This window comes from Equus quagga, chromosome 2 (assembly GCF_021613505.1).
Source record: "Equus quagga isolate Etosha38 chromosome 2, UCLA_HA_Equagga_1.0, whole genome shotgun sequence".
Lineage (NCBI taxonomy): Eukaryota > Metazoa > Chordata > Mammalia > Perissodactyla > Equidae > Equus > Equus quagga.
The window spans coordinates 140156002-140183463 of NC_060268.1; the positions used below are offsets into that span (position 1 = coordinate 140156002).

Sequence of the window (27462 nt, forward strand, 5' to 3'; positions counted from 1 at the left end):
CAGGCTATCTAGCCCACTTATACCACCATGAGATTTGGAAAAAGACATCTTTGGGTAGATGTGGACTGTGGGTAGCACAACATTGCCTTTGTGGGAAGAAAAAGATGCCTCTTCCTCTGGACAGACACAGCCGCAAGCCGGAACACATGGACTCATGAGCTGAGTACATTGGACTTCAGCCCCAGTTGACTCCTTCCCAGGCAACTTTACCCATGACCACGGTTAAAGGTAGTAAAATGGAAGCTCAGGAAGTTAAGTGTCTCAAACCAGGATTCAAACCCAAGTTTCTTTAACTTTTTTTTTTTTTAAGATTTTATTTTTTCCTTTTTCTCCCCAAAGCCCCCTGGTACATAGTTGTGTATTCTTCGTTGTGGGTTCTTCTAGTTGTGGCATGTGGGACGCTGCCTCAGCGTGATCTGATGAGCAGTGCCATGTCCGCGCCCAGGATTCGAACCAACGAAACACTGGGCCGCCTGCAGCGGAGCGCGCAAACTTAACCACTCGGCCATGGGGCCAGCCCCCCAAGTTTCTTTAACTTTTAAAGCTTTTCTCTTTCTCCTGTTCCCATGAAAGAGATCATCACTATATAATTAACATTTATAGAATTCTTCCTATATGCTTTATATGCATACAATATATGCCAGACATGCTGTGAAATAATGCCTTATACAAACATTCTATGTAATTTGAAAACACTAATTCCATCCGTATTTTTCATATGAGAAAATTGAAGCTTAGAAATCAAGCAACTTGGTGTAGGTCAACAGGCTGGTCAATGTCAGGATGGAGTTTCCAATTCTCATGGTCAGCACCAAAATACTAGTGCTTAACCACGACATGGTGTAGCATCACTGTGAACTTTAAGAGCTGGAGCTGTGACCACGGATCTCACTGCTCTACTGTGTACAGTGAATGGGCATAGACTTAGCTTCAACACTCCTTGGCTCACTCCAGAGCTTTTGATTCAGAGTGTCCCCAGGAATCTGCATTTTAACAATCACACCATGACCCTTAGGCAAATAAAACTTAGAACATGTGTCGTAACTGATCACAGGACTCCCTTGCCTGAAATTCTATAGTGAGTCCCTTCTATCTACATGATAAAAACTCAACTTTAGAGCATTGCCTTACAAGGGTTGGCTTTATCTGGAACTTGCCGCTCTTATATTGGCTTTTTCTTGTCTGCACCTATAGTCTAATCATAACAAAGTTTATGTTAAAATGATAATATTAATACCTAAAAATTCCCAAATATACACAATATTCCATTTACTATTGTAAGTATCTGCAAAATATATCACATTTAAATACGTGAAAAAGCCTTTGGGGTATGTATTGTTACTACTTTAGTATCCAGGTTAAAAATCAGAGGCTTAGAGTGATTAAGGATTTAGGTCAAGGTCATACAACCGTGAGAGCGCAGCCCTGACACTCTTTCATGTGATGCTGATGTGTTTCCCAAATTATAGACATATTCACAGAAGCATGAGAAAGCATAATGTGTTTAGATAATAGCAAGCTCTCTCAATGTAATTAGACAGCTTTTTCAATTCTCTGATTTGTTTTGCTCACTGTAAATAAGGAGCCTGACTGAGGCTTAAATAATTCAGGCTACTTGCCCTTCTTACTAGCTAACTAGAAGAGGCGAAGCCAGAAATCAAATCCACGTCCAGTTCCTAACTCTTCACAGCTCCCAGCCTCTCTGATGCATGTTCTTGGCACAGCATGGTGCCACTCATTCCACTTTGCTGGCATCCTCCCTTTTGAATTACTTTCATATTTCTATTGCTGTGTTCCATACCTGAGGTTCATCCTAAATCACAGTTCAACTGTGAGAATACATTCTATACATATATAGCACAAGTATTTCCTTTGTTCTTTATGAATTCTCGTAATAGTAAGAGGTACCTAATACATAATGGTTCTTGTTCCCATGTATGTCTCTCACTTTCACAGACTTTCTTGTTCTCTCTGTCTGGTCTTCTCTTGCTTGTCCCGGATTGTTGTTTCTGCTCCATTAAAATGTCTCCTCCATTCTCTGTGCACCAGGAGCTCCACCACTCTTTTATGTATTGGTAAGGAGAGGGGAAGTCTCATATTCTTTACTATGGAAGGACCATTTTATAGTGTTTCAAATAATTTATTTTAAGGGCATATTAGGCAAGCAAGATATTGGAGTTTTAGGTATGTACTTTGTGAATAGAATAATTAAATTCGTTAAATATTTACTATATATGTGAGGCTCTTGGCTAGAGTCACTAAGGCATACAAAGATAAGTTAAACAAATCCCTGCTCTCATGGAACTTAAAGGATTAGGGATACTAAGATACATACAAAAATCATTGTGCCATCTATAAGAATTCACTTGATAATAATTTTAGGAACAACTCTCTTGGACCAGTCATTTCCATTCCTAGAGAATTCTGCTAATGATATTCAAAATAGAATGAAAAGTAGTTCTACAAATATATTAAAATTAGAAATTACCTAAATGTCAAAATGTGTTAAATAAATTATATATGTACATATAATTAAATATCATTAATAATGAACATTTAAATATAGATTTATTGACAAACAGAATGTCCATGATATTTTGTTAAAAGAAAAAAGGAAGTTAAAATGTAGTGCAAAGAGCAGGATTCAGTTTGGCCTCAAAATGTGTATGTAAAAGAGAGAGAAAGAGAGCTTTAGAGAAGTCTAGGATATTATACATCATATTGTTAACAGAATTTATCTCAAGGTAGTGGATTTTTCAGTGACGTTTTCCCTTTTGCTTTTTGTGGGTTTTAAGTTGATTCCCTAAAATTTGCCTATACTCATCCTATAGTGCAGGATAATTAGTGCATGTTTTGCATCTTATTAAATATATTTTTCCTAAATCTAAACATGGTGATTTAAAAAAAAGGAAAATCAGCTATTGTTATGTGTAAGAGTTCAATCGGTAATGATCTAATTCCTTGTAGGAGGTGAGGAAAAGATGACATTTTCTGTATTCCAGCTATCTGTCTATTGTGTCATCAAAGTTATAATTGAACATCGCCAGGGATGATGTTTCTTAATAAAACTACTTTTATTATATTAACTGACTTTATTAAGAAAAACTGCTTTTAATAATTCTTATTGTTACTGGAACAGTCTTTGTAATACCAGCTGCTTTATTTAACCAATATCGATGTATGGATTGTTTCACATACGTGATGTTTCACTGAAGTGAAAAAAGTCTTCCCAAACATAATATTCACAACTCTGTTTAAACATTATTGATAAAGGCGTATTCAGGAAAGCATCAATTTGTAAACTTTTAAAACATCAATTCGTACAACTATAAACTGTGTCTGTCTCTTACAAGTCCGCACCACTGTGCCCCAATCTTCTGTGTTCTGAAGGAAGCAAATGATTTACGTTGTTTGACTCGTACGAAAAAGTAAGAGCATGAGGCTCTGCCTGAGGGACCTGGGGGTGGGGGGGGGGTCCACCTATGATTTATCTACTGTTTGCCCGCACACGTTTTACTGCTTGATGCTTATGACACATTTGGCTGACCCCACCTTATTTCCACGTTCTTCAAGGTTTTTCCCTCTCCTCTGAAAAACTGAACTTGCAAGATAAGTGAACTTTGTGTTAAATGAGATGTTACTCTCTGCAAATGTATGTGTACAAATATGGCAACACTCTAGAGGCATTGTGTGCTATTGTTTTTTCTTAAATAGGGTGAATGTATCATAATGATAAATAATCCACTTTGCCCATGAAGAAAATACATGCTGTGGGGATTTTGTCTGTACTCTTAACCTCAGAATCTTTGCTGTGTCACACCACTGTTATCATACAGTCTGATATTGCTTGCGTTTTTAGATTCTTCCTTCTTAGAGGCTCAGATGAACACGTGGGCAAAATTTGGTATGAACTTGCTTAAATCCTAGGCATGGTAGATTCCTTAAGAAATGTATAAGCTGATTTAGACAAGTGAATAACTGTTTTTTGGTCATAAGTTTACATGCTCGTTTTCAAAATTTTATTGTGGACATCTCATATATCACAGTGTTGAAGAAATATGCTCTTTTTTATAGTATGTTTCTCCTTAACATCCTTATATAAGTCATATGTGCCTATAAAAACCTAAAAAGTCTATTATTAGCTTCTATAGAATGTGTGAAGTTTCCTTATGCTCAAAAGATGTGGAGATGTGGAGGGATTGATCTAAGAGGGTGAATTTAAAGAGACAGAGAGAGGGAATGAATGATGAAAGGAGCTTAAGAGATTATTTTGGCTTGTCAATAATATTGTCATTGAATGTAAGCTGCTAAACTTCTTAGTACTGATGAGGTAAACAGTAAAAACAACCACACAAAAGAGAACAGAGAATCACCACACAGGCTGACAGGACACAGTACAATAAAGCAGCCAACACTGATGATCTGTGGGGCATCCATTTGTCTTTTGGGCTGTCGCACATGCTCCTAATTGGTGCGAAGAGCTCACCAGTCACTGAGTGGTTTAGCGCCCTGAGCTCTCTCCTGTGTGTGCGCTACGAGCAGCAGGACAGCTAATTGCTGTTGCTTCACTGCCAGTGAATCAACGAGCTGAGCTAACAGCCACAGATAGAGGGCAGACAGATTCCTGCTAGCAGCTCAGAGTTAGTTGCTTGTGGTAACTAAGGCAGTTGGCATACCTTTCAGAACGGAGAGAAAGATACTATGCCTCCTGGTTGAATATGTTGAGGTGTTTTGTTTTTCTCTAGTAGCATTTTCTTGATGCGAGACTGGATATGAATGCCTCACAGAAACGAGAAGAGTAATGTGCGAACGAATCGTCTTGGATCCAGATGATGAACATTAGTTGTTTTGAAAGGGATGTGCAGGAGGCAGTCTTGGCAAGAAAACTTGCTGCATAATCTTACATGGGCTAAAGATGAAACTTTGAACTGGCAAGTAAGTTCTTTTTCTTTTTCTCTTCCCTTTTCTTAATCTTTCAAATTGAAGGCGGCAGGGAAGTATGGAGAAAGTTAAGAGTTTGTTTCGGTACGATGGGTCTCTGTCATGATATCACTTTCTGTCATGCTTGTTCAAAGAAAAGAGTAGGAATGATGTACAAGTAATTATCTGCTGGAGGAACAAACGCTAGTCCTTGTCCTCTCAGTCGTCCTGATTACTGTGTGGTACTGGAATTTTGTTGAGATGTCAATGTGTTATCTAGAAAGACACATGCTTTGAATTATGATTCTGTATTGTTTGTCATCTTTTAAAAGTGTTAATTTGCAACCACTTTCTTTGCTTCTTTCTCCTTGACAAAATATAGAAAAAAAGGCATCAGGGTTCACAAGCTATGTTATGTTTTTGTGTGTGCAAATCACACATGTGTGATGTTTTGTTTTGTGTGTGGTAGTTGCTAGAGGTTATAGTTAGTGGGTAAGTTAAAGTGTCTAACTCTGCTCATAATTAACAGTATTACATTTTGTGTTTTGTTATAATATAGAGTGTTCTGATGTTTTCATTACAGATGTTTTAGTGTATTAGAATATCTCCTCCTTTATGAAAGCATCTGGGATCATTAAGCATTTAGAATTCCAATCCAGGTGGACTTTATCCTTTTAATACAAAATTAATACTAGATATACTAACAGCTTTCCTGCTTTGTGATGTGGCCTCTACTTTAAAAACATACTTTGGTAGCTCTAGGGAAGGTGGACCCTAAGTGACAAGTTTCAGGCCCAGTCTGCTGGTACTCTGTGTTTCTCTAATGCACAGATGGTCATCAATGTGAAGGAGTTGTAGCATGTATGCAGAGAACCATTGTTAACTAGAGTATAATATGACAGCTTCATGTAAGGTTAACTCCAAGTCAGTACTCATTTGCTTTCACAAATAGAGCTAATTGTCAAATCTAGTAACCAAATACTTAAGGGGTAGAGTTATTGTGTTGCTTAACATCAGAGAAACAAATAGTTTGTAAAAGAAGCGTATTTTAAGCATGGAATGCTTCCTGTAGTTTTCACAGCAAGTTCGAAGCTTTTTATTTATGCTCGTATGAACTTATTTTTCACTGCGAATTGGTTCTCCTTTCAGTTTCTTTAGTTTTCTTTAGTTGCGGCTAAGTGTGAGTCAGTGCATTTATCTATACATGCGAGTCTTCAAATTTCAGCAACTTGATCTCCTTGGCTGTAGACTCATTATCCTATGAAATAAAACTGCAATTGAATGTGTGCTCAGTTGCATTGAGTGGAGTCACCTCTCAGCTGTTGCAATGATGCGCTGAGCAGGGAGTGTGAATTCCCGTCGCTTTGCCACAAAAATGACCCCTAAACATTAACCATTAGGAGACCTGAACAGATCAGAGTGTGTGCCATATTACTGTTTGCTACTTGTCTACAATATTATGGGGTAAAAATTTGAGTATTCTTTTGGAAGAGATTTGAATAAAACCTCTCATTTTCTGGGAGATTTTAAAAATTATAATATATCCATTAATAATATTAGTTGATGAACTTAATGAGTGTCTGAACTATAAAAGTAGTTTTCAAAAAACACTAGTAATAAATCTAAGAGAAAAAGAACTCAGAGTTCAAGTTAAATATCCATTACAAACTTTGTTCTTTGGTCTTTCCACATTTAAATTTTGCATAGTATGCATTTTGTCTTTTTATCATGCAATTTTAATGGACAGAGAGACATAAACTGAAGCCATTTGCAAAAATTCCCCAGGATTTTGATCCTTAGCCTAAGTTTGAAGTTAAATGCAGAAGGTAATTATTACTTTTCTTGTCAAAAGAAATCACTATTTTTCTTTGATCACCAAATCTGTGTCAAGCAAATGTGTGTTGAGTAATTAATGATTCCCTTCCATAATCACTTCATCGTGTGGGCTTTTGCTTCCTGAATAATTAATGAGCCTTTACAATGATAGTAAAAAGTAAAACCAAAAATAATAATAAAGTAATCCCCTAAATGTGAATATTTTTTAAGAGTGTATGTGTGTACTCCCCTTTGTTGTAAATGTGCAGGTATAATTTCAGACAACAGGAACTCTTATTTCTACTTACATAGTGTAAAATAATACGAAGCTTCTCTCATAAACCAGCTGTTATCTCAACTTTCTTCTAGCACAAAAGCCCCCTGTATACATTTACATTTCATTGTAGCTTCAACACTGGGGAGAAATATATGGTTTTAAGTTTTACTCAGGATCCCAACCTGTGAGTAAATTCAAGCTGGCAGAAATAACAATCTCAACCAAGAGACCACATTACTTTTAAACGGAGTGGGAATGTTTATCATCTAAAAGTTTAAAATTTCTTGGGACTCTATGTTAAGAGTAGATTTTGGTCACCCTCGTTTCGTTTTTTTCTTTTTTCACTTTTTTAAAAGACTTGTTCTTACCATTGGGATGATGGGTATCTTTGAACTATTTTCTCATTCTGTGTCTCTATGGCTTCCACATGCATGCTTATGGAAGGCTATACAATTATAATATTGAAAACATAGTTTTGTTTGACAGGAGTGACTTTCCAAAACTGTTTTTGCTACTCTCAAGTAAAATTTGGCTTGATGTAGATATGTTTTGTAATGGGCTTTTTATTTGTTACTACTTTATAATATGGCAGACTGTAGATTCAAAACTAATGATGACATATGAGGCTTCATGTATTATTTTCATGCTCAAATATCACTGGTTGCATAAGGAGATATTGGAAGAAACTGTGGGAATTCATTAGTGCTCATAGCCAATTTCAAGTGAGAAAAAAGAGCTACTGTGAGTAATTTACTGCAAGATTATGTTCTCCTGGTAGAATCTTGTATAAATTCCAAAAGTTCAAAGCAATCAGAAACAGAATTAATATGTAACTTTCATTTAAATTGAATACTGGAGCCATTTAGATTGAAATGGTCACAGAACCAGAGAATGAAAAAATATACACAGAAATTCCAAATGCAACTGTTACTTCCTTGCACATATGCTTGGGGAGGGCGCTGAGGAAGTAATTTTGAATGTGAGTATGAATAGTATGGCCTTCAGGTAGACTCCACCTGTGATGCATAAACCAAACTGCCAGATTTGCAGGACTATGAAGATCAGTGTGACTTGGTCTCAGCCTGCAAATAACTCACACACTAATGAGAAAGATACACACACACACATGCAATTTATTAATTGGTATAAAGAGCATAGAAACCTCAGATTTTGGTACAAAGATGACAGTTATTTTCCTTATAAGGCACGACACATTCCCAACATTTTTACCTCAGTGTGCACATCTATAAAACTCAGCCTATGAGAGTTTTTGTAAGGATCAGCCAAGGTAGTGAAGAAGAAACCTGGAAATTGCTAAATAAAGTATAATTAACCATTCTAATCTTCTAGCAATTACTTCTCAAGGTGATCATATGTGTGTGTCTTTCTCTCAACAAACCATAGCAACAACAAGATAATTTCCACCCTCAAGAGTAAAAGTTTCTACCTGAGTACTGTGATGGACAAATTTCCTTTTATCTCACAAGTTGTTTAAAAGTTGCATTCAACCTTACATATCAGATCATTGCTATTGAAACTATAAATGTAAAAGGCAAAAGCAGTTATTACTTCAAGAAATAAAAGAAAATAAAGCATTTCTTTCCTTCAGACTGGTAAATAGAAAAGTTCAAAGCTTGTTTATTGTGCTCTTTGATGGATAAGAAATTGACAGGAGGTGTAACTTTCTTAATGGCTTTTAGAGTGTAAGCATTCTTAGGCCATGGCAGATGTGTAGTTGCTATCACTTTGAGAAGTCATTCATTCTAATGCCTAGTGAAAGGGCGGGTTTCAGACAGAATTAAGCACTGTTTCCTGAACAGGGGAGGACAGTGCTGTGTGCGATGAAGTGCATCATTCAAACGGGAGCCCAGTTAATGAATGCTCTCCCTGTTGTTTTCATGGAGGTGTCAGAATGAGCCTTTTCTGATTCTGCATCACTGAATCCTTATGGAAATGCAAATTGTTTATCCAAGGACAGTGACTTTCCTTTTTGCTTTATCATCTAAGGGACCGATGTCTTCAACTTTGCGGCACTGCACTGGAATCCGGAGAAGGTTCATTAAAACTGGATGAGAGGTTATTTCTTTAGAAGAGAGATACTCCCAGAGATATACACTCAAAGAGAAACACAGAGATAGCCACATGAAGAACAAGAAAAACAGACTCATAAAAACAGACATAAGGAAGTTAGAGACACAGAGTGAAAGATGGGCTTAAAAAGAAGAGGCAGAGAGAGAAACTGAGATACAGAGTGAGGAAAGGACAGAAAGTAAGAGGTGGAGAAAGAGAGAGGTACAGTTAGAGAGAGAGAAAAGGAGCAAGACAGAGAGTCAGACAGAGAGAAATGGGCAGAAAATAGACAGACATACTGGCAGAAAGACAAGTGGTTAAAAAAGAAAAAGATAGGGCAAGGGGGAATAGAGCCAAAAAATCTGAAGACAGAGACAGAAAGGGAGATTGAGACAGACAGACAGAGACAGACTGACAGACAAAACAGCAAGACAGAAAAACAGGTAGAAAGACAGAGGGGAGAGCCTGTGATCCAGAGATGGAGAATGAGATAGAAAGTGTGTGAGAGAAGAGTGAGGGGAGCAGACGGAACTGAGCTTCACTTCTGCTCCAGTCCGCTTCTAGTGACGAGCTTGTTATCTAACCTCTCAGCCCTGATTTCTGTAAAGGTTGACAAAAGCATATGATTCACATATGTAAAGGACCAAAGCACAGGACTGGGAACAAAAGAATGTCTCAGTAAATAGAGGTTGATATTTATCATCAACATCATCATTTAGGTAGAATTCCGAGAGAGTCAATTCCTTGTCTCACCTCTTATTGCACATGCAATATAGTAAATAATTGAATATCAATAAGCTACAGTAGCCTCACCGGCAAAAGTCAGATATTATTTTCTACCTCATCATCTTGCTCTATGAATTAAATGAAAGAGCATATTTCATCTGAGGCTTTGCACAATGTGTTTTAGTAGTTCCACTAACTGGCTCAGTGTCCAGAATTTAGTAAGTACTCGATATTTAATCAATGAAGGCATATTTGCTCTCAATATTAGTTTCCATTGAGTAAGGAGAAGCTGAGATGATGTTTTGGTATTTTAATAGGAAACACTACAATAAAATAGCCAGTTTCCCCCTGTCTGCTTAGAGGAGAATGGTGGGACTGATTTGCAGAATTGCTATGGCAGTCTCCCTGCGGTCCATCCTACTTCCTCAAGAACAATTAAAACAATGGTTTTGACCGTGAACATTTGATTTGTCCTCCTGATGACTTTTGGTCATTTTTATTTATTTCTTTATTTAATACAGGGACTATTTGTAGAAGAGAGAGGTGGTAGGAATTTGGAGGAAGTGAGTGTGTAGTAGGAAGAGTGAAAATGAACGAAGGACAAAGAAGTGGACAAGTACATTAAAAAAAAAGCTATAAAACTGACAAATGAGACAGAGGATTTTGTAAAACTGAGATAAATATGGACTAACTTTCCTGAGTTCCCAGAGGAGATGGGAAGAAGGAGCATAAAAAACAATGTGTATGGTTTATAAATGAAAATGTACATTATAAAAGCACTAAAGTTATTCCTAGCTGTAAGGTAGATTATGAGAAAAGAAAGCACTTTGCCAGAAAATAATTGAAGGGCTCAAAATTTCAATTTCAGTTTTATGTCTTCTTTTGTTTGAACTTTTCTTTTATTCTGGAATTTTTAAATACTGAGCTTCTTTACTAGTATATTCCGTATACACGGCTATATTTGTAGGAAAGCAGTCTAAGAATGTGTGCAAGAGTTTGATTTGAATGCTTTTTCTTTGTTTTCTTCGATGTACTGTTGAATTTGTTTGATAAATGAATGAAGAAAAGAATAAATTTTGAGTGCCTACTGGGTGCCAGAAATTATTCACGGTGCTTTTAACTATGGCATCCATTTAACCTCTGCAAGGCAGATGATATAGAAGAGATTTTCCCTCCCTGATTAATTTGATTTCTGAATATCTCTGCATGAGTCTCTTCATCTAAAAGGTGTTGACAGTCTGTTAAACAACCTTACTTTCTATCTGATGCTATGAGCATGGCATAGAGTGCTCTGTTTTAGAACATTAGCTATTGTTACAGTGGTGTGCCAATAGTTTACAGAGAATGACAGCAAAAATTTTAGGCATCTTTACAAGGTTTATTGAGAAATTTTCACTCAGGAAACACTGAGTTCTAAATAGCATAGATTATATGAACTCTTGTTTTGTATTCATAAATCAGGGTTTAGAATAGAATAAAATTCAACAGAGCTTCGGATAATAAGGCTTCACTTTATTATAGTTGCAAATAATTTATTCAAATGATGGTATCTTCAATGGAAAATATTGCTTGAGTGAGAGAATGCTAAAGCAAGGAGCATTTCTAGTATTTATGGAGGATAATAAATATTTAGTAAACAGTGGCCATTAGGATGTAGATTACTTTTCATACACGCACACATACATACATACATACATATGTGCATGTATATATATATTTATATACACATACACAAATCAAAGAAATTTCTTAGAGCTCATGTTTATTTTAACCAAAGCAGTGGGTGTGAATGGTTAAAAAATCAAATTATGTGTATAATTAAATATACAATTTCCTACTTCTCTAGTTAAGTGCCCATAAACAACTTTGTTCAATGCTTCTTTGGGGTGTTTATTTATATCTATATTTCTAAATGATATGCTTATGATGCTATCTTTTGATTTATTGATTCAAAGCATTATTTATTTCCTATTACAGTATTTAAACATTTGGCTGCTTTATGCCATCACCACCTTTTTTCTCCTATCCCAAGTTCCCAATACAGTAATATATCATGAATTCTAGTTACTTTAATATGCTGATGCTATCCCCAAAATAGGCTGTTACTTTATTTTCCAATTTTTGTTTTTCCGTCATGAACATATGGCTTTTTGTTCTTACTTTTCTGAATATCTGTCTTTAATTTTTTTTGCAAGCCATTCCACAGATCATTCTAGTCAATTTATTTTCCCAAGTCTTCAGGAATACTGGTGTCTCAATTCCATTGTTTTCCCAAAATGGCAGCCCTCCTTTCGGTAATATTGGAACACAGACTTCTACTGCCTCATGGCCTCTGAGTGGGATGTAAGATCAATTTCTCACTGAGACTCTGCAGTCACAGCAGGTGGCGGGAGGAGTAGATGGCCAAGTCACACTGCTTTGTTACCGTAGGGTTGGGGTGGAAACTCAGCTCCACTGAGCTGCACTGACAGTGGGTCAGGGGAGCATGAAGTCTACAGCTAACAAGCTCAGCCTTGCACTGCCTCCCTAATGAAATCTGCCTGATTCTCGGTTGGACAGGTGAGTGGAGGCTCACCTGGCTGAGCAGTGAAGGATCCCTCTTACAGCGTGCAGGGGGTGGGAGTTGGGGAATCAGAGCTCCTCCTGCTTCTGTCTGGTTGTGAATGGAAGATTCTACCAGGACTGAGCCTGGCAAACAGTGCTAATCAAGGTTCTCCAGAGAAGTAGAACCAATAGAAGATATATGTATCTCCTATTGAGAGAGAGACATTTATATATATAAAGAGATTATTATAAGGAATTAGCTCATGTGATTATGGAGGCTGAGAAGTTCCAAGATCTGTAGTCAACAAGTTAGAGACTTGGAGACCCAATGATGTACGTTCCAGTTCCAGTGTTAATCCAAAGGCAAGAGAAAACCAATGTCCCAGCTTGAAAGGAGTCAGGCAGAGAGAACAAATTCTCCCTTTTTCATCCTTTTTGTTCTATTCAGCCCTTCAACAAATTGAATGAGGCTGACCCACATTAGGGAGAGCAATCTACTCAGTTTACAAATTCAAATGTTAATCTCTTCCTGAAACACCCTTATATACAACCTCAGAATAACGTTTGACCAAATATCTGAGTACTCCATGGTCCAGTTAATGCATAAAATTAACCATCACCACTACCTTCGTAGGGAAATTGGATTGTGGCTACCTGCTTCTCTGGGGAGGGTCAGGGTTGTCGGTAGTAGAAACTCAACTTCCTACTTGACCCTGCTGAAACACCTGGTGGTAAGGAAGAAGTGCAGTTTTCCCTTTGGTGTTAGGCTGAAGTAGGGCAGGGATTGCCAAAAATTTTGTCTGTTGTTTCAGGCCAGCCTTTTCCCAGTCCTTTAGCTAGGAGGGAGAGACTTTTCTTGGAGCTTTTTGGTTCTTTGTATGTTGGCCATTCCTTGTTGGAGGCTTGTCAAGGAGATATGGGACCAAATAAGGAAACCCAGAGGGCTCACTATCATGTTGAAGCCATTCAATATATCTGCCTGAGGAGGCTCTGTGGAAACAGCCTACAGGCAGATGAGAGCAGAAGCAAAGAATTAAGGGGTCAAAGCAATAATCCAGGCAAGAGAAAATGGTGGCTCAGACTAAAGTATTAACAATGCAGGTGGTCAGAAATAATTTCATTCTGGATAGATTGTAAAGACAGAATCAACATAATGTATTGCTGGCAGTTCAGGTGCTATGTTATTGACTGGAAGATAATTGGCCTGGAAATATTTTGGTCATTGTTATTGTCATTATTTTTGAGTGTTTGTTTTAATATTTTACACTTTCAAGAGCTCCTCTTTGTTTCCAGTTACCTCATTTTATTTTTTATGAGCATACTCTCTTACCTTTTTGAGGCTATTAATTATAGTTATGTTTATTTATTTATTAATGGGATGTTATTTATCTCCCTCTGTAATATTTCCTCTCTCATCTGCACCTTTCATTATGTGTGTTGCCTTGTTTTCCCTTTTTCAGGTCCCAGGTTTTCTTCAAAGAGATTGATTGATTGCTTATTCGTGCCTCTTTCCTCCTTTTTAAGAATGTGTTAGTTAGGGTATGTAGGCCATGGAAACAAATGCACCCTCACATGTAATTGTTCCACATTTATATTATGTTCATGTAACTATCTCCAGGTGGTTTGCATATCAACAGGATGTTGGAGTCTTCTACATGTGGCTTCCAAATTTTCTCTGAGGGTTTGTCATCCAGACAACCTTCTGTGGAAAACAAGAAGAGGCATGCAAGGGAGGGGTTATGGGTCAAGACTGGGCTGAATGAGGCACATGTGACTTCCTCTCACATACCTTTCCCTAGAACTCAGTTCCATGGCCACTTTTAACTGCAGGAATGTTGAGACATAATCTTGATGCTTACCCAGACAGAAGAGGGAAATGGATTGTTTTGAACAGATGTGTGCCTGTGTCACTAGCGGCAAGGCACTGAAACACTCTTTGGCAGTCCTCTGTGTATGTACGTGGCTTTTCAACAGGTGAACTTTACTGTGATGTATTCAAGCAAAAAGGTGGCTTTGTGTTTGATGACTCGAAATCTGGGGCTCTGTGACAATGTCTTAAGAAAAAACTCTAAGCTAGCGCAGGGGAAGGTTTGGGGAAAGATGCTCAGCACTTAGAGGGGGATCCTGGTAACTTAACCAATACCCTTGTTTAAGGTATCTCTGCTGACACCACAACACTAGCCTTTTCTTCTGGTACTTCCATTTACTAAGTTTCTCATATGTTATGCACAGTCAACCGAGTGTTTGATATTATCACTATCTCCCCACTTTTGCGTTTTGCAATGAAATTTTATGAACTCAGCTAAATAAGTTACTGGTATTCCACCCACTTTCAAACTTCAACAAATTTATTGAAATCACACACTTGCTTTTGCCACTTCTTTGTCCTTGTGGTTTAAGAATTCTTTTAATTCCTATAGTGAGCAGAGTTTGTGGAGGATAACGGATAATTGCTTTTGATCAATTTACATCTTAATATCTCAAATTTACACTTCAAAATTAAGTTAAGAAAAGGTGTTTTGTGGAATGATAGATTTGTAAACAGTTGCATTTAAACATGGAATCTAAAAGTTAAAATGTTCATTGAATATCCTTTCTTGATGACAAGATACCAGAAGTAATCAATTGCACTCTGTAAAATGGTGATTATAATCATTGCTTGTTGGGAAAGATTTGGTTTTGAAAGTATTAAGTATATGTTAAGTCCTTGTCAGTGAATTATATTTGCAGCTATTAAGTCACTTCAAGCCTCTATGTTTTGCTTAAAGCACACACACACACACACACACACACACACACATATATACACATGTGCTTGAGGCCAGGCTTACTATCACACATTTCTGCTGTAGTGCAATTTAGTGTTGAACATGGATGTTGAAGACATAGCAGGAGGAAGGAATAAGCTGTTACACAACTCATCAGGAAATTCTTTCTCCTGCAGCTTTTCAGCAAGTCACAGGGTAGGAATTTAACAAGGAACAAAATAGAAATAAGATTTTTGGATAAAGCACAGCACTCATGCAAAGAATATATTTAGGGTGGTTTTTTCTTTCTCTTTTTTCTTTTTCGGTCATATCAAAGAGATTCTTGTAAATCTTGTAAAATAAATTTTGGTTGTCAAATCAATTTTAAATTATGAATGTTTTTGAAGCCACTCACTGTGTTAGAGGTGCTTATTTTTTTCATGTGGGAAAAATCAGCAGCAATTTCTGAGACTTTCAATGTTGCCTCCTGTCTTGCGTAATTATGATTCTTCTTATGGGGAAAGTTATATTCTTTCTTGAGAGTCTCGTATAGGAAATGATCAGGTTCTCATGAGCTTGATTCTGTAAAGAATTAGATTCATAAGCTGAAATTTAACTTCAAATTCAATGACCCAGTAAGTGAATTATCATAGCAGTTTCACTGTTTCCATTGCAGTATAGCTCCAAGCCCCACTACTTAGCTAAAATGCCTAATGCCAGTATCACTGCTGGTCTGCTAGCTAAAAATTCAATGGAAGATTTCAAGCCTTATCTTATTTTCACCCATCTGTAGTATTCAATATTGCTGACTACTTCTTAGTCTTTGAAACTCCCTCCTTTCTTATTTTTCATGGCACAAATTTCTGTTCTGTTTTATTGTTGTTGTTCATTTTTTCCATATTAATTCTCAAGACACATTTCAGGTTCATTTTCAGGCAGTTAATTCTTCCTCTCTGTGTGTCTTTCATGTTAATGTGCTCAGATGTACTTCCTTACTTTTATTCTCATCCCTTCTTTCATATTTCTTCTGATTTATTTCATGCACTGTTAAATTCTTAACTAATTTCTGTCTGCAGATGGCAGCTAAAATTATGTCTCTAACATCTCCTAGTTTCATTCAGCTCAGATCTGCAAAACCAACTGCCTCTTGGAACTTCCATTTAGATATCCCATGAGTATTTCAAATTCATTAAGTGCAAGACTCAGTTCATGATCTCTTCCCCACTCCTGCTTCCCAACCTCTCCTGCTTCCCTATATTCCTATTTCAGTGACTGATGGCAACCAACATCAAACTGCACACACTCAAAACTTATATAGCAGAGTTTGATTTCTCCCTCTCCATTTCTGTTCATATTTCATCAAATGCCACAATTTTCCTGTCAATTCTCCCTTCTTAATAGCTGTATAATCAAACTCTCCTCCCATCCTTTCCTTCAGGCCCTCATCATTTCATACCTGAAACCCAACATACCTGATTTCCCTTTCTCTACTTCCTGTGCCACTTTTCTCCCTTCTCCAGCCTTCATTGTATCTCTACAATGCTGCTAATCTCATCATATCTCTGCCTTGCTAAGATATTTCAATGTTTTCTCCTTCTATGTATCCAGGCTGTCCCTTGGATCCTGTCTCTGTCTAATCAAGTTTATTTAAAATAATATAAAAGAAGTTATTGTTCTATGTAATTGAAAACCCAGAAATGTAGATCTGACTTGCTACAAGGATTTAAGGCTCAAATATGACTTTGGGATGCATCTCTTCATTTGCCTTCATTGCTAGCTGAATCTGTTCTCAGAATTCATATATTGACTATTGGCAGCTTTGAGACTATTACAGCACCTAGTGCAAGAGAAAACAGGAAAGTTCACGTTCTGATAATTCAACCGAAAATCTCTACATTGGGTCTGTTTGGCTCTTATTTACCTGAATTAGCTCATGTGCCGTATGAGGGGAGGAGAGGATGAAAAATATAGATTGGCTTATTCTAAGTCATACGCTGTACTCTTGGTTCCTAGAGAAGGATCAGTTCTAGGTAGGATAGACATAGTGTGACTTGGCTTTCAAAGGAGAATACTTGAAAGTAAGTGAAGAGGTAAACACTTTAATAGTCTCTTACATTGAACCAAATTGTTTGGTCTTTTGACACCAATGTTGACTATCACATCATGATGTGTGACTCCTTAGACGTGTTCTCTAAACAGTCAAATGTAAAGATTCAGAATATTTACTTTCTAAGCAAAGGACTGTACCATGAATCATATATATTTATCTATATAAGAGTCACAAATAGCATATATTAAGAAGTGTGTTATAGATTGTCATGTGTGATCATTCAGATTCTTGTATAATAGATTTTTTCTCTTTCCATTTTTATGTAGAATATTTTTGAAACCTTTTTAAACTTTGATGTATAATTCACAATCTGTTCTTAGCATGTATTTGTCATTAATTCTTTAGAGACTTTTTGTTATTTTTCAAAATTAACAGTTTAAACAATTAATGTGATGATTCACTTGTAAAAGGGAGATAAGTATTACTTTTATATCAAAATTGACATTCTCTGTGAAGGTAAGATCTTCAAAGGCAGATAGTTTAAGGGCACCAGTTTTTGATGTTACACTTCTGGGCTAGACAAGCAAAATCTAGACCAAACAACTCCAGTGGTGTTACATAGCAATATAATTATCTTTACACAGTTGAGTTTGGAAGGAGTTAGCAAAGCTAATTGCAATAGGTACAAACTGTAAAAGCACAATTGTAGCAGTAAGATAATGTCAGGACCTGCTATTCCATGTTGATTTTATATTCATTGTTTTAAAATAATAAGAAATGTTATCTTAGTAATAGATACATGCTGAGGGGAAGAAAGCTCCAAAGTCGCATAGTAAAGAATAAATGATAAGAAACTATGGTTTGTTATTTCACTATATTAACATACATTTAGGAATTTATAACTCATCATATTCCAGACAACATCCTCCTTATTAGAAATTCTGCTACTATACTTATATTTTTCATATTTATATTGCCAACAGCAGTGACCTGTATGGTGCCAATAAATGTTTATTAAATGAATAAATCAGATTTGTTTTTCAAGACAGCTGTTTCTTGTGACTAATCTATACCTCATATCTTTGATCTCTATAAACAGAGCATTATTATACACATTTGAAATCTGACTTGCTTGACTTCTTGGAAAATATTGTTGAGAATACTTTGTTTTTATCTGGTCTTTTGAAGGAGTCTTGTATTATGGAAGATATTTTTCTAGAAGCTCTGACTTAGTTGGTGGCGTGCAGTGAAGCAATATCAGAATCAAGTGCCTATTCTTGGTGATAATACATGTCATATATGATTCATTCAAAAGCTACATTAGAAGGTTTAACTGTGGACTTCCCAAATGATGCAATCATCTTAAAATATCTCCTAACTGATATATTGATGAGAGCACAGAAGTCAGGTTCTCATCTTGTTGCCAGTTTTGCTTCATACATTTTAAAATCACAGAATGATGACTGATGGTGATGAGACTTTCACTTCTTGTAATCTCAGAAATCAGTCACTGTTTCTTATGTTGATATACCTGGAGAAGTGAGAGGAGCATATTATGTCATAAGTGTGGCCACTCAGTACATTTGTTGAATGAATACATGTAGAATCTACAATAAGCACCTCAGACTAAGTCTCTAGGAACTCAAGAACACACACACAAAAAAAGGAAGGAAATCTTTAGCAATAATGTATTATCTTCTTACATCGATGTCAATATCACTTATTTTTTCACTTCAATTAAAGTTTGGTGTAATACAGTTTTGGTATTTATAGTTAATATTTATTAATATTAGAAATATATCCTTTTTAGTTTTACTGAATCAAAATGTAAATAAATAGATATTAAACTCTATATAAATTATTGCAAAAATTTGAAATATTGACTGTTTTGATGTCTTTTGAAGTATTGACTAGGTGTTAACATCTAAGGTAAGCTGTTCTATTGTGCAGTGGTACTTAAAAAAGGGACTTCATTAAAAAAGGAACTCATAGTGATGTTTAAAAATATATATATTTTTTCTGAGCTTCCCAGGGATTCTAATAGAATAAGTCTAATCTTTTTTAACCCACGAAAACACAAACAATACATTTGAATGAGACGAATATTATGTATTTCTCCCCATTCTACTCCTTTACCCATATCAAATTCACCCAAGCCCAGACCAGACTCAGTTGATAAAAGTTTGCAAAAGAAAAAATAGATTTTCTATGTATACCTACTAATGATTCTTTTGTGGATATGTTTGTGCACATAGCTGCTGCTTTTTGTCCCATATCCATTTTCTTCTTTTAGTAATAGCACTCAAATTTTCCTTGGAAGACACCCCTCTCCCACCATTAATTCTAATTTATGAAGTTTGATTGGTGATATCCCACCAAGTTTTTTCCCTGTGTAGACACAGGAACAAGCATGATGATTCAGAAGCACAGTGAGTGGCCAACATAGGAAGTGTGTTCTAATCCAAGCTAGAGCCAATACATATCACACCTGGGAATTTAACTCTCAGGAGAATGTCACTATTTCTACTGGAATATATGCACACAATTACCTGCTCACACCATGTTCTAAAAAAATAATGAGTGCATTCTCTGTACATAGTTATTTATTTAAAAATGTACCAGGGCATGGTTAGAATTGTTGGTTAGTTACAGTGAAACCAAGGCCAGTGTTGTAAATTCAGTATATGTCCTCTATAGGTATACATTCATTTTACTTTTTTCTTTGCCTAACCCCAAGGAGAACATGAGTCTGAGTTCATAAAATTAAAACTAGTTTTATTTGGTCTCCTGAGGATGCCTGTGTCCTTCGGGATGGCTAGGTGTAGGTCTGAAAGAGAAGCACTGAGAATTATAATTGTGAAGTCCAACATGGGACACTCTTGGAAGAAAGTGGACTTGAGAGAATGGGCTCTTTGTCCCTCAGGGAAAACTGGAGATCCTTCCAGGGAACTGGGCAACTGAAACATCTTCCTAGAGCAGGCCAGCATCATCTCATCAGACCAGAGTGCTCTCTGCTTGGGTGTGGGAGCTAGACTAATTCTCTTTTGGACTACCTGAGCCTCCACGAGATTGGGAAAAGTTCAGTAGGAAGGGGGAGACCAAGTGAGAGACACCAGACCTCTTTGTTACTAATGGTGAATTCTTCTGTAACTAAGTAGAAATAGGAAAGATTTGATGGTTTAGTACTTTGTCCTTTTACTTTGTTTAACATGTATTAATTGAACAATGCTCTTTGCCAGATGATGGGAAAACGATGGTTTTCCCATTGTTTTCTGAGCATTTCACAAAATGCTTACATAGGCAGTGTTAGCTTAGCCTAATTTCAAAGATGTAGAAACTGAAACTCATAGAGTTTAAGAAAATGAATAACTCCAGTGGTAAATTCTGGAGTCAGAATTAGAACTCAGGTATGTCTGACTGCAAAGTCCATGCTTTGTCACAGTATCATACTACTAGACCAGATAGTCATATGGCATCCTCCAAATTGACATTTCCACTGGTTGCATAATCACTACTATTGAGTGAGTATCAATAGTTCTTTTCACACCAGTTGACTAAATCATCAGTGCTATGCATAATATTTCCAAAGGCTGGTCAATTCTGTTTTATAGATTTGTTCCATAACCTAGCCGATTAAAGTTTGCATTTTATTATTTATTTATTTATTTACTTACTTACTTATTTATTTGTTCTGAGCAATATTCACCCTGAGCTAACATCCGTAGCTAATCTTCCTCTTTTTTCTTTTTGTGTGAGCCGCTGACACAGCATGGCCACTAACAGACGAGTGGTATAGGTCTGTGCCTGGGAACCAAACCACAGCCAGTGAAGTGAAGCACGCCAAAGCTAGTGACCAGGCCACCCACCTGGGCTGGCCCACATTTTGTCTTTGAAAAGCCCCTTATCTCTGAGACTTACAAGCTTATTTGAATTATTGGCACGTGTGTTTTTGCTGCACTATGACAAATCTAAATTACCTGCCGTTGCACATGCTTAAGTATATCTTGTAAGCTTTCTTCTTTCTAAGTGTAAACACACAACACCAGCTGTTGAGGTAATTGAAAGAAGGAACCTTGTGTTTGAAACATGTCTTCATATGGGTAATATTCTTTCAAAGCACTGTCTTCCTTCCAGAACAAAGGATGTGTTTAGAGGAAGCAGATGGTAAAGATGTTTAGTTAGCTACCATATTTAAACTCAGTGGAAAATATAAAGATTTAGAGAACTGATACCCAGTAGTTCAAATATAGAAAAATAATAAAGTTTTTCTGAAAAAAACTGATATGTTTTTTAAAATATTTTTCTCATGGGCTCAATAATTCATAGCACATTTATTGGAAAAATATGTTAATGTGATTGCTCCATAAAGATTACTTCATTTCAATGAATAACTTTCCATTAGTTGTAAAATACAGCATCATTTTAATAACAACATTACAGGGAAAAATAAACACATTTAGTATAAATGTACTTTGATGATAAGTACGTTATTATCACAAAGGCATTAAAATATGAAAAGGACACATTATTTTAAAAAAATGTGGTAAGTTTCTTCCTATGGTTGACAATTATCCACATGGTTGTGTTAATTTTTGTGAGTGATGTAAGTCATGTAAAATATGTTTCACATTTCCCATATGGGCCAGATCCCAAATTTTTTATGTTGCAAACTACTAACGGCATTTACTTAGAAAGAGGCTCAGTTAGCAGTGAGAGAGAAAGTAGGATCTGAAGTGACTTTTCCATATTGTAGCTGTCATTTTCCTTTACCGTGGATAATGCGTGTCAAGTTCTCATCTTCTATATTTCTATATTTGGGACACTATGGCAATGCTGTTTTTTTCCTAAGGAGATTTCCGTTTTGCTGCAGCATTTTAGATTTCTGCTATGACACTGACCTTTGTTCCCAATCAAGCATCTATATCTTTCAGTGCTACTATGATTAATCAGCTACCAAATATCTTTAGAAAAGATAATTTACATTCCAGAGTTTTCTTTGGCAGTTGCTTTATCAACTAATGAATACAAAAGAGGTCATTGTTTTCCAGGTTTATTGAGATATAATTGACATACAAAATTATTCAAGTTTAAGGTGTACAAGGTGTTGATTTGATACACTTATATATTGCAAAATGATTATCCCATACCATTAGCTAATACCTCCATACCATCAAATAATTACCATTTCTTTTTTGTGGTGAGAATATGTAGGATCTACTCTCTTGGCAACCTTCAAGTATATAATACAGTAGTATTAACTATTAGCACTTTGCAGTACATTGGATCACCAGAACTTGTTACTCTTCTAACTAGAAGTTTGTACCCTTTGACCAGTCTCTCCCCATTTCCTACCCACTCCCACCAGAGTAACCACCACTTTACTCTCTGTTTGTCTGAGTTTGGCCTTTTTAGATTCCATGTATAGTATAATATCATACAGTATTTGTCTTTCTCTGTCCGACTTATTTTACTTAGCATAATGTCCTCAAGATTCATCCAAGTTGTTGCAAACAGCAGGATTTCCTTTCTCGTGGCTGAATAATATCCCAGTGTGTGTGTGTGAAATATCTATATCTATATATCTTATGTCCTCTTTATCTATTCATTCATTGATGGGCATGAATAGATATCTGAACTTCTAAGTTCATTGCCGCATGTTCGCAATAACCAAGACGTGGAAAGGAGGCCATGTTTTTATTCACATCTTGTATCTTGGTACCTTAAACCCCCTCCTTGGCTAGAAGCTTGATAGAGTTTTTCAGAGGCTACCTTTCTCAAAATGTTTCCAAGAACTTTTGCCAGATTATGTTGATTATGCAATGAAATCTCACATAGTTTATTAGAAAGGGTATAAAGAATAATGCATGAAAAATTCCCCATCTTCAAGGGAGACATTTCTGGTTCCACATCTCCTTTTGAGAGCAAACAGTTGTCCTGGTTTTCAAGGCCTGTAGATTTTGCAGTAGACACTTGGCCCACAGTCAGCTAATGGTAAGATTTCACCATGTCTCAAAGATTTCTCTATTTGTACTAGAGATCAGATTGATAACTTTCCATTACATTCAAGCTATAACAACAAGCTTACTCACATTTCTATCTATCATAAGCATGTTCTCTTTGTGGTAAGGGTTTTATTGCTGATCTTGCTCAAAAGTGATCAAGTATTTTCCTGGAACTAGTTTGTGGCATGTTAAACTAATGACTTTCTTACTTCTCTTACATAGATGACAGGGAGCAGATTTGAGAACTACTTTGGGGAACATGTTGTACATTTATTTTTGGAATCAAGCAAAATACATCAAAGGGCTAAACAATTTAGTATTTTTCTGCTGCTTTATATAAGAATAAGTGCAAATCTTTCTCATATGCTTGGTATGCTCTGTTAATTATGATTTTTTTGGTTGCATTAACAGAAATGAGCACTATCTACTTTAATCATAAAAGGAACTTATCTGGAGCACATTAGCCCACAGTGTTGGTGAGAATGCTGAAGAATGAGGCTAGTATATGAAAATGCTGCAGTAAAACCTGACAAGTCTAAGTAGCAAAACAAATTGACAGTGTTGTCAGAGCACCACCAATTGAATGAATGACGTCCGTTCATGTTTCCCATTCTTGTGTCATTGCACTCGCAATTCAAATTCCTGGGAATGAGAGTAGGATTCACTCACGCTAGACTAATTCTCTGTCGTGTCCACCTTTTGGCAAGTTGAGGGCAGGCCTCTTGACTTACATTCCAGCAAGAGTATCAGATAGCAGAGAAGAGTCAGGGTCCTGTTATCATCAGAAAGTGAAAGAAATACTGGAGTAGCAAAAACAAAAGTTAACTACAGCTAAATGTGCTTATGTTTATGACTGAATCCTGGTCCCTGTTGCTACCAACCCTGGCAGAGCTGATATTATAAAGTATGTGGCTTTGTCCTTGATGTAGAGTTCTGCTCACCAGGCTAGGCTCCTTATTTCATCACCATATATTTTAGCTCTAGAATATAGTTGTCTTTTCCTAAACCTGGTCTTAGGAAGGTGTAGTGAGGTCTGTTTTGTTTTTAAGTCCTGCTACTTAAAAGAGTGTTAGATTTTTCTGTCTCTCCTGAATTAGAAGTTGTAAATATATAAGTAAGAGGAGAAAATCTCTCCACACACCAGCAGCATCTTAGTCCCTTAAAACCAATAAGTACACTGGGGTCAAGGGGAGGATGAAACCCACATCCGCCTCTGGGTAGCAGCACCAACACTGCCAGTGGTCCCTTTCCATGCACTTTTTAACTCTGGTGTCTTAATTTAATGTAAATCAAATGCTGACGCCTTTGACCTCTTTACAAATAGTACCAATTGTGACTATGTATTTGATCTGCAATTATCAAGGGCTTTTAAACTTATTTCATTCATTACTATGAGATTCAATCAGACCAATCAAGAGTAGAGAAACACTAAGGAGAATTTATTTTAGAATCATATTTAATGAAACTCGATGTATTTAATATCCCAGATATATCCTATTTTTTGTTTTTTGAGGAGGAGGATTAGCCCTGAGCTAACATCTGCTGCCAATCCTCCTTTTTTTTTTTTTTTCCTGAGGAAGACTTACCCTGAACTAACATCCATTCCCACTTTCCTCTACTTTTTTTATATGTGAGATGCCTACCACAGCATGGCTTGACCAGCAGTGTGTAGGTCCACACCTGGGATCCGAACCTGTGACTCCTGGGCCACCAAAGCGGAATGTGTGAACTTAACTGCTGTGCCACCAGGCCAGCCCTCAGATATATCCTAATTTTAAGGAGAATAATATATTATTCCAAAATTAGAGTCAAAACACCAATCAGAAACAAAAGCATAAATGAAATGAAATCTGACCTTACAGCCTCTATAAACATGAACAAGAACATAAGCTACTACCTAGCTCTAGTTTTATTCCACAACACTTCCATATAGCAGAAAATATTTAATGATACTTACCCAGAGAAGCACTAGCTGCCAAACCTCCAATGGAACTATAATGGGTTTTGTGACTAAAATTTAATGCAACCACAATATCCTTAAAATAATTGGCTAATGTAGTCTACATAGGGAGTGTGCAGAAAACACCTATCAAATTCATGCTGGTAAAAGCAAGGGAATTCATCACTAAATCACCCTGAGGGCAAATCCTCATGTTGAACTTACCCAGGCAAACATACGGCATTTGTGTTAACAACATTTTCCTTTGCTTTGCCCGGTGTCAGCAGATCACTGCAAGATTTAATGAAGAGAAGTTACCTCTTGGGAGTGGCAATTGAGGTGTTACTAATGACTCCTTCCTTGTTTCACAAAGTCTTGGCCAGTAACTTCTGATCCTGTGTGCATGCAGTATGCACATAATTAATAACTCTTTTCAAGGTTTCCATTCTTTTGCTAGCTCAGCTCTACTGATCTCCTGAACTGACTCCTTACTTCCAGCAGGATTGACTGCAATAAAAGGTCTAAAACCGCATGCTACTAGCTGACATATTTTGGAAAACTCATAAGGGGCCCTCATTTCCAGCTTTGCTGTAAATTACCTATATTATCTGTTAGCAAAAGTAAATCTGTTTGAATTTTCTCATTTTTTCCTTTTCAATTGTTCTTCAAATCAGTACAAAAAGGAGTCACAGAAATTACTTAAAGTTAGAAACTCTGAGTGAAAATTTGTGTGAAAATGAGCAATGATAGAGGAGAAAGAGCACCTTGAAACTGTAAAAGGATAAGCACACTTAAATTGGACGGATGCTTAAACTGAAGCAACAAAGCTTGTATAAGTCCACGTTCCCTTCTTTACGTCTGTTTTATTTGGAGGGGAACCCCCCCATATCCTTGAAATTCTCCTCTAACCCAGATGAGGGGACCCTCTTATAGGCAGTCTTGGCTCTTGCTTCAACCTCTCCTTGAGATGTGCTTCACCTGTTGTAATGGATACCTCTAAGATTGCTCTTTTTTTTTTAAATTGAAATATATTTGAAATATAGCACTGCGTAACTTTAAAGTGTGCAACGCGTTGATTTGCTACATTTACATATCGCAATATGATTGCCACCGTAGTATTAGCTAGCATCTCTATCACTTGATATAATTATCATTTATTTTTTGTGGTGGGGAATTAAGCTCTAATCTCCTAGCAAGTTTTATGTTTATAATATGTATGGTTGTCTATAATTGCTATACTGTGCATTAGATCTCTAGGACTTATTTACCTACTAGTTGCAAGTTTGTACCCTTAAACATCTCTCCTATTGCCTAACCCCAGGTAATCACCAGTCTACTCTGTTTTTACAAGTTTGCCTTTTTTAGACTCCACATGTAAGTGACATCATTCAATATTTTTCTGTCTCTGTCTGACTTATCTCACTTAGCTAATGTCCTCAAGTTCCCTCCATGTTGTCACAAATGACAGGATTTCCATTTTTCTCATGGCTGAATGATATTTCATTGTATATATACACTTATGTACTGCATCTTCTTTATCCATTCATCCCCTGCTGGACCCTTAGTTTGTTTAATAGACACATAGACTAATAGAAGATATCCCAGAATTAAACTCCTGCATATATGGTCAACTAGTATTTAACAAAGGAGCCAAGAACACCCAATGGGGAAAGGATAGTCTCTTCAACAAATGGTTTGGAAAAGCTGGATAACCATATGCAGAAAAATGAAATTGGACCGCTATCTTACACCAGTCACAAAAATTAAGTCACATTGGATCAAAGACTTAAATATAAGACCTGATGCCATAAAACTCCTATAAGGAAACACAAGGAAGAAGCTCCTCGACACTGTTCTTGGCTATGATTTTTTGGGTATGATGAAAAGCTCAAACAGCAAAAGCAAAAGCAAAATTCAACAAGTAAGACTACATCAAACTTAAAACTTCTGCACAGCAAAACAAACAACAAGATTGCTCTTTTCATTTCTCTAACCTGTCAACTCTGCTGACAGATCTGAACTCATTCCCAGTTTAGAAACTGTCTTCAACAGAAGAGAGCCACTGTGACCAAGATCACACCCACACTCTGCCAAGGAGTCAGCATCCAATGACTGGCCTGGTAGTGGTGTTGGGATGAGATAGAGGGTTTTATATAAAGATCTACAACAACTCCATCAAGGTGAGACAGCTCATAGGTGTTAATTCTGAAATAATTGCATGCAAATAGCTCTCTGAAAGTCTGTTCCAGGGCAACCAACCTAAGTCATCCTTCATGGTACCTCCCAAAACAAATCCAACACATCTACCAGAAATTGATATTTTAATGAGGCTTGAGCAAAAAGATTGAGAAGGGGATTTATATCATACTCTA

General features: G+C 36.6%; 1 protein-coding gene across 1 annotated transcript in view; it reads left to right on the forward strand.

Annotated features, from left to right (window-relative positions):
* Window positions 1–4864: 4864 nt before the first annotated feature.
* Window positions 4865–27462, forward strand: part of PCDH15 (protocadherin related 15) — an 874042-nt gene continuing 851444 nt past the window's right edge. The window contains exon 1 of the mRNA XM_046654051.1: window positions 4865–4935. The gene's annotated coding sequence lies outside the window, so the exon portion shown is untranslated. The remainder of the gene's footprint in view (window positions 4936–27462) is intronic.